Genomic DNA, 7,837 nt, shown 5'->3' on the forward strand with positions numbered 1-7,837 from the left:
AAAAAAAAAAAAAAAAAAAAAAAATTTGTTCAGCACTCAGTACATGTGCTCTAGACGCTAGCTGAGGCCGGGGTGAGTGAGGCGTACTTAGCTAGTTACACGGCACCATGAGAACACCTGTTTCTTCTGTAGATGGAGAGTATAAAACATATTAGGAACATGGGAAGAGAAACCTATTACATTTTTTATTTTTTAGATCTATAAACCTTTTGGATCAGATAAAAATTTAAAAATTGGACTTTGAAAGAATAACTTCCTGTTCATATGAGGGAACAACATTATAAAGTGATAAACATAGAGAGGCATTGACCTGAGGAAGCTGAACAAGCTTATTCAGTTAATCCCTAACATTAATTTGATACTGTTCATTTCCATTCCAGAGGCGTCGTATTTTTGTGAAACCAGCGATAGTATTTAACCTCAGTAATTGAGATATCGTGTACGGAAATGGCAAACATAGTGGAAGAATCTCCCCCACTCCGCCAACTTTCAGCCACCGTTTCAAATACCCTATTTCAAAGAACTTAACTCCAGAGTGGTCCACTTAACTTTATTAACTTGGACTTCAAGGCAGCTGCATTCTTTGGGGTGGAGCCGTGCTCTTCTTTTACTGTGACCCTGTTATTCCTTTAAAGTTATTCCGTTAACTTCTCAGCACAGCCGAAGAAGGGGCCCTGTTTCTTCCTGCAGACTTTCAGGCAGAGGAGCCGTTTCCAACTTCCTACTAAGTCCACCCAGCTACGTCACGCAGGGGATGCAGGGGAGGGCTTTCCTTGGGAGGGCCTCCTCAGAAGTTTTGGAGATGGGCCTTGAGCTCTTGGCTGCAGTCAGGGTTTTCCAAAGTGGAGGCCGCAGTACAGCTCGTCATTGACTGAGAGACGTGCTGCCCAGGCTATTTTCATGAGGGTCAAATAAAACTCTCTTGTCTTAAGCCTGCTTTGAAAGGTGTTTTCCGAATGATTTTACCAGTCAAGCAGAATGACTGTGTGGAGAGTGCAGTTAAATAGCTGGAACACTCTGGGCAGCTGCCCTTCCCCGCCCTGTGCCCCTGCTTGCCTTTCCCCCGAAGCTCCTCCTTTCCCAGGCACACACTTGCTGCTCTGTTTTCTGTTCTGGAGCTGCCTGAATTGTGTGATTTTTGAGGATGAATGTGAACGCCTCAATCCAGAAGGAAGTGCCAGGAACACAAATAGCTGATTGGCATTCACCCCTAGGGCAGGCGCATGACCAGCCAAGCTGGTCACATTATCTCCATGGGGCACTTAGCTTTGAGAGAGACCTCAGCTCTCTCAAATCATCCAAGAAGCATTTCCAAAAGGTAGAAAGAATCGCCAAGAAAAGGCTGTAACCAGGAGGTGCTCTGTCTCTTGGGTATGTTGGATTGGTGGCAGAAATACTTGTTTGAGGCAGTTTATATATATATATATATATATATATATATATATATATATATATATTCACGGGCCCAGCCGCTCCGCGGCACGTGGGATCCTCCCGGACCGGGGCACGAACCCGTGTCCCCTGCATCGGCAGGCGGACTCTCAACCGCTGCGCCACCAGGGAAGCCCTAGGCAGTTTATTTTTTTGCTATTACTCTCTATCTGAGCTTCTTGTGATTTCAGGGCACTCTGGCCAGGTTAATAGCCTTTGAAACAGGGATTTCAGATTGGTGATCCACAAGCCAAATTCCAGTCACGACTCTGTGTGTGTGTGTGTGTGTGTGTGTGTGTGTGTGTGTGTGTGTGTGTGTGTGTGTGTGTGTGTGTGCGCGCGCGCGCGCGCGCGTGCACGCGCCTGGCTGGTACTGAGCGGCGGCTGCCCCGATCAGTCGGGAGTGGTATATGCTGTGTGGTTTATCGTGGTCCCCACTATTGCCTGCTCCTCCTAACCTTATCACCAAGGTGCTTCTCTCTTGTCTGTTACTCACATGGTCCCTGTAGGCCTTTGAGTTTGCTACCCTGCTTTTAGTACAAGTATTTTCAGTGTTCCTTGAATGCTGAACCCTTCACTCTGAGACAAACCAAAGGGGTTAAGTATTTTTCAAGAATTGATTTGTATTATAGAACTAAAATTTAGACACATCAACTGTTATCTTTCCGTGAAAATATTTTTCAGCCCATAGCAGGGGCTGCCGCTGACCGAAGGTCTGTCTGACTTTGAACAATTTGGTCCATATTAGGCTGTTGACTTCCTCAGGGGCCTGTCTGCCACTGGTCTCCTCAGACAACAGAGCAGCAATTCTGAAACCTGGTGCTTCCACCTCCAGCTTCGGAAGGCCTCTGCTGGAAGACAGCTTCCCGTAAGTAGCACAGAGGCCGGCCCCAGGAGCCGGTGCACATCCTGTTTATCCAGCAACATTATAGGAAACATGAAGAAATGTGAAGTGACCACATGTTCTGGGGTCACCAGGGCAGTTCTCAGCGTTCTTCTACTGATTAAAAATGTAATGCTCCGTAACATTCAGCTGTCTGAGACATACAAAATCTTTCTGTCTTGTCTTTATATAACCTTTACATAACCTCCTTCCACCACCTAACTTTTTAATATGGCCATAGACACGTAGCAAAAGTGGTATTTGAACTTCATGCTTCTCTCCTCTGCCTGCTGTTCCCTCACCGTCTAGTGGCAGTATTCAGAGGCTATGAATAGAGAATGGAAGAAACTGAGAACCCATGGTGGCAGAATAGCCCATAGACCGTGTAGTGAGCCTCTGAATAATTGAGAATCTGATAAGTAGAATAAGCCATCAAAAAAAAAAGAATTTTCAAACAGTGATTCATCTTAGAATCATTTCATATTTTCCCCATGACTCTTAGAGTAAAATCATAAAAATGGAGTGTTAACTGAAACTTTGCATCAGATCTTTGTACTGTGTTGTATTGTGTTTTATTCCATGAGCCCAGATAGGACTGCACTCACAGTGAGTGCAGAAGTTGTAGAATGGAAGAACCTGCATACACTGGAGGCAAATGATTGGGTCTATGGGCCGTTCCACCTGTGGAACCTGTGGGTTCTCAATTACATCCATTTCTATTCTGCCATGGAAACGGAACTTACAGTAAAAATAATATCTAGAGGAGTCTATCTTCTTTACATTACTTGGCTTTCTTCTCTCTCAAATAATTCTTTGCATCTTAAAGCATATATTTCAAATATTGATTATGAAACTAGATGAGATTTTGAACTAGTTGGTTGATATTTTTAAAATTAATTTAAAAAAATTTTGAGGTAATTTTAGATTCACATACAATTATAAGAAGTAATAGAGATTCGATGTCCCCTTTGCCCAGTTTTCCCCAATTGTAACATCTTGCAATACCTTTTACAGTATCACACCAGGATATTGACGTCGACACAGCCAAGACACAGAACACTTCCATCAGCACAAGGATTCCTCAGGTTGCCCTTTTATAGCCACACTCATTCCCCCAATCCCACCTCTGGCAACTGCCAATCTATTCTCCATTTCTGTAATTTTGTGTCCCCCTTATTTTTAGAACCATTTCTCCAACAGTTGGTCTCTGGGAAGAAAAGAGCCTTTAACACTTATGTAGGGCTGAGGGCTTTTTGTAGGTGGAGGCTGGTGCCTGAGTGCCCTCAGAGTTAGACTTGGGGTTCTGTGCCAGGAGACAGCGTCTGGTCCTGAACTCCAGCTCACTAACATGTCGCTACTGCAGCTATCGCCAGAAAATGCCCCTGCCAAAGGTTGACGGAATTTTCCCTCCTGAATTACACACCGCTTCAAAGCAGGCCAAGAAATGACCTGGGTGGGAGGCATTTCTGCACTCTCCCTGACACTACAATAGTCAGATATTGTCTGGGGCCCCTGGTAGCTGTGGAAAGGGTGAGAGAAGGTATTTTATTTTCTCCACCTATCAACCTGTTGTGATTGTTTACTGAGGGGTGTTGAGGCTTTGAACTCTTTCCTTTTCTCTCCATCTTTGAAGTTACCTTTGCTGCTGTGCAGCTCTGCGTTAACCCTGTATTGCACTTTGAGCTTCTGGAATGCCACAAGGTGCCAAATAGTCTTTCCCTCTTTCTTGCTATCAGTATGACTTCATTATTTGATGCCACTTACAAAGTAAAAGCCATTGCCATTGTGTTATTAGAAGAATCAGGAATCATCTAATGTCTACAGCTGTTTGGGCCTGTGTTACACTTGCTCTTATCTATAGCTTAGCTACCTCAAACGCTTCCACTTTAGGACATGAAGTATGAGATCCAGTAGAGGAGATATTGGAGAAAATTGATTTCTGCAGGGTTTTATGGATTGGAATTGCTTGTAACAGCCCTGTCTTTGGCATAAATCAACTGTACATTAAAAAAAATTTTATTGCAGAAATTAAATGATATGGCTTAAACGTAAATGGCAAGAAATTTGGTATTTCAGACATACTATATTACACTTACTTTTAAAAAAAATTTTTATTCATTTATTTGTCTGCGTTGGGTCTTTGTTGCTGTGCGCAGGCTTTCTCTAGTTGCGGTGAGCTGGGGCTACTCTTCGCTCTTGTTGTGGAGCACGGGCTCTAGGCGTGCGACGTAAATGGCAAGAAATTTGGTATTTCAGACATATATTACACTTACTTTTAAAAAAAATTTTATTCATTTATTTGTCTGCGTTGGGTCTTTGTTGCTGTGCGCAGGCTTTCTCTAGTTGCGGTGAGCTGGGGCTACTCTTCGCTCTTGTTGTGGAGCACGGGCTCTAGGCGTGCGGGCTTCAGTAGTTGTGGCTCATGGGCTCTAGAGCGCAGGCTCCATAGTTGTGGCGCACGGGCTTAGCTGCCCCGCGGCATGTGGGATCTTCACGGACCAGGGCTCAAACCCGTGTCCCCTGCATTGGCAGGCGGATTCTTAACCACTGTGCCACCAGGGAAGCCCCTATTACACTTACTTTTATTTAAACTGTTTTAAATATTTTGTCACCTTTGGTAGTCTTAAGTCCCACGATGAAAACAATTTCTACTTTGTGGATATAAGGCTTGATACAGAGAAAGATTTAATGGACTCATAAAGCCATGTCCTGATTGAGTAGTAATGAAAGAATTCATGGATTTCTAAGGTCCTCCCTTCCTTTCTTCCTTCCTATTTTTCTTTCTTTCATATTATGTTTAACTTTAACCTTCTCTGCAAACCGAGGAGTTGCTAAGAATTTGAAAGAACTGTGTGTGTGTGTCCAATATTCTTATCTATAAACTTTAACCAGCCAGTTGAGTTGTGAGAAGAATGGAATGTGTGGTTTTTGGCTTCTGGGATGATATGCAAAAGGAAATGATAAAAAAAAAGTTTAAGGAGAGAGTCAGTGTGAAGCTCGTTAGTCAAATTAGTCAAACAAAAAAGGAAAGAAGGAATAAATAAATAAATTTATGTTGCTGATCTTTGTAATCTATCTGATTATTACCTCTGGTATTCCACATATATATGGAGATGTAAAGTTTTTCATTTTTAGCAAGTGAGGTTCTTTTGTTACGTACACTCCTTTGTCAGTTGTCTGCGTTAAAAAGTTTTCAGTGCGTGGTCTTCAGCATTAAATTGGATGATTCCTGACAGAAGAAAATAAACCAGTGGGTTATGCCTTGGAATTTAGTGATCAGTTACTCATTAATTTCGGTTCCAAGGAGACTACTAAACCTGACTCAGTTACTTTTTGACTCAAAAACATAATTATATTGGAAAGCTAACACACTGTACCACCAAGTTTTAAATTAATATGTTTGTTTTGAATGAGTAAGAAATTAAAATGTGTACAGTGTTCTCAGAGGAGGATGTCAGGAATATAAGTGCTTGTCAGCCATAGACCCATATCGTGAACTTTGTAATATAGTATTAGACAACTTCTTTCTGATTATTTTTGTGTACTAAATTAAGAGTTTCATTTTGCTTAAGCTTAAAATTATTTAAATGAGAAATAACATTAATGCTGGCCCAACTAAAGAAACACCATGCAGTTGCCACCAGAATGTAAGCTCCATGAGGGCACAGACTTTGTAGATCTTGGCTACTGTTGTATTTCTAGCTCCTAGACCAGTTCCTGACACATGAGGCAACTGATACCATTTTGTCAAATGAAGGAATAATAAACACAGGATGATAGATTGAGAAATTGTATAAGGTTTGTGTCTTCTTTGCAGTAAGTACCATTTAGTTTACTTCCCTTGAGAATAGTGAAACTATAAATTTATTTGCCCTAGGTAGAGTCAGCCTCAGTATGGTATGACATTATGTACAGCATAAATGACATTACTGAAAGATGCCTCTGCCGTTTTGTAGATCATACTTGCCCTTTTCTAGATATCCTGTCCTAGATCAAGTATAAGGTTTCCTAACACATATAATCCTTGAATCTCAAAACAAAGCAATAGGAAGAAGCAGGTGTAGAGTAGGAGGCCAACATCTATGATGGTTATATAGATGATTACAAGGCTATACTAAAACTTTTACATATGCAGAGAGATCTAATACCTAATTTTCACTATAGCCTTGTGCAATAGCAATTATTTTCCATTGTGCAGGTGAAGAGGTAAGCTCAGCTAGTAAGTGGTAAAGCCTGATGAGTCCAATTCTGTCTGAAATTTGTCCAATTTGTCCAAAATGTGTGCATTTGACACCATGTTATTTTTTGAGTACTACAATTTAATTTCTGTGGTTTATTTCAGTCAGAATTCTTGAAGAAGTTGTTTGCATTAACTGTCCTCAAATTCTTCCTGTGGTTAATCCAGTGACTACTTTTCAGTCCTATATTACCTGACTTCTTCTGTACCATTAGACACTGAAGGTGAAGGTCTTTTTAAAGGTCCCACTTGAGATTCTGTCTTCGGTTGGTTTTTACTCTCCCATGGTTTTCTACTTCTGCCCACTCTTGGGGGGTTCATTAAATGTATAGACTACATGGGGGGAGAAGTGACTCTCTATATTGAGTCTTCCCATTGGTAAGCATACATAGCTCCCCTTTTAAGTCTTTTCAGAATGACTTTCAATAAACTTTTATAACTTTCTCCGTACAAGTCCTTGGTACCTTTAGTTATTATCTCAAATGGTATCTTTAAAAAAAAAAAATTATGTGTTCTAATAGTTTGTTGTGGGTAACAGAAACTCAACTGATTTTTACATATTCTTGTATCAAGCAACCTTTCTGGAGTATTTTCAGTACTTCATTTGTATTTTATTTCGACTTTCAAAAAACTTTTTATTTAGGAAAAATTATAGATTTATAGAAGAGTTGCAAAGATTTTACAGAGTTCATCTATACCCTTCACCCTGCCTTCCCTAAGGTTAACTTCTTGCATAACTATGGCACTTTTGTCAAAAGTAAAAAAAAAAAACACAAAAAACCGATACTGATACATTACTGTTCACTAAACTACAGACTTTATTTGAATTTCACCACTTTTTCCACTGACATCCTTTTTCTGCTCCAGGATCCAATCCTTGCATTTAGTCTCTTAATTTTAATGCAGAAAATTGTACCACCCACAAAGAATAACAGTTTTGTCCCTTAGTTTCCGAATCTGTGCGAGTGTGTGTGTGGTGTAGGTGTGTGCATGTGTGTGGTGTAGGTGTGTGTGTGCGTGCGTGTGTGGTGTAGGTGTGTGTGTGGTGTAGGTGTGTGGTGCCAGTGTAGGTGTGTGCATGTGTGTGTGGGGTGTAGGTACGTGTGTGTAGGTACGTGTGTGTAGGTGTGTGTGGTGTAGGTGAGTGCGTGTGTGCATGTGTGTGGTGTAGGTGTGTGCATGTGTGTGGTGTAGGTGTGTGCATGTGTGGTGTAGGTGTGTGCATGTGTGTGTGTGGTGTAGGTGTGTGTGCATGTGTGGGGGGTGTAGGTGTGTGTGGTGTCAGT

General features: G+C 41.4%; 1 protein-coding gene and 1 long non-coding RNA gene across 4 annotated transcripts in view; one reads left to right on the forward strand and one right to left on the reverse strand.

The window, feature by feature from the left end:
* Positions 1 to 7,837, forward strand: part of FGF2 (fibroblast growth factor 2) — a 55,594-nt gene that overhangs the window by 24,423 nt on the left and 23,334 nt on the right. The window lies entirely within an intron of this gene.
* Positions 4,569 to 7,837, reverse strand: part of LOC112063756 (uncharacterized) — a 26,469-nt gene continuing 23,200 nt past the window's right edge. For 2 of the 3 annotated variants that reach the window (XR_008617882.1, XR_003680653.2), the window contains one exon: positions 4,569 to 5,543. This is a non-coding gene — a long non-coding RNA (uncharacterized lncRNA). The remainder of the gene's footprint in view (positions 5,544 to 7,837) is intronic. The other variant, XR_008617883.1, reaches the window with a different exon arrangement.

Source organism: Physeter macrocephalus, chromosome 7 (genome assembly GCF_002837175.3).
Source record: "Physeter macrocephalus isolate SW-GA chromosome 7, ASM283717v5, whole genome shotgun sequence".
Lineage (NCBI taxonomy): Eukaryota > Metazoa > Chordata > Mammalia > Artiodactyla > Physeteridae > Physeter > Physeter macrocephalus.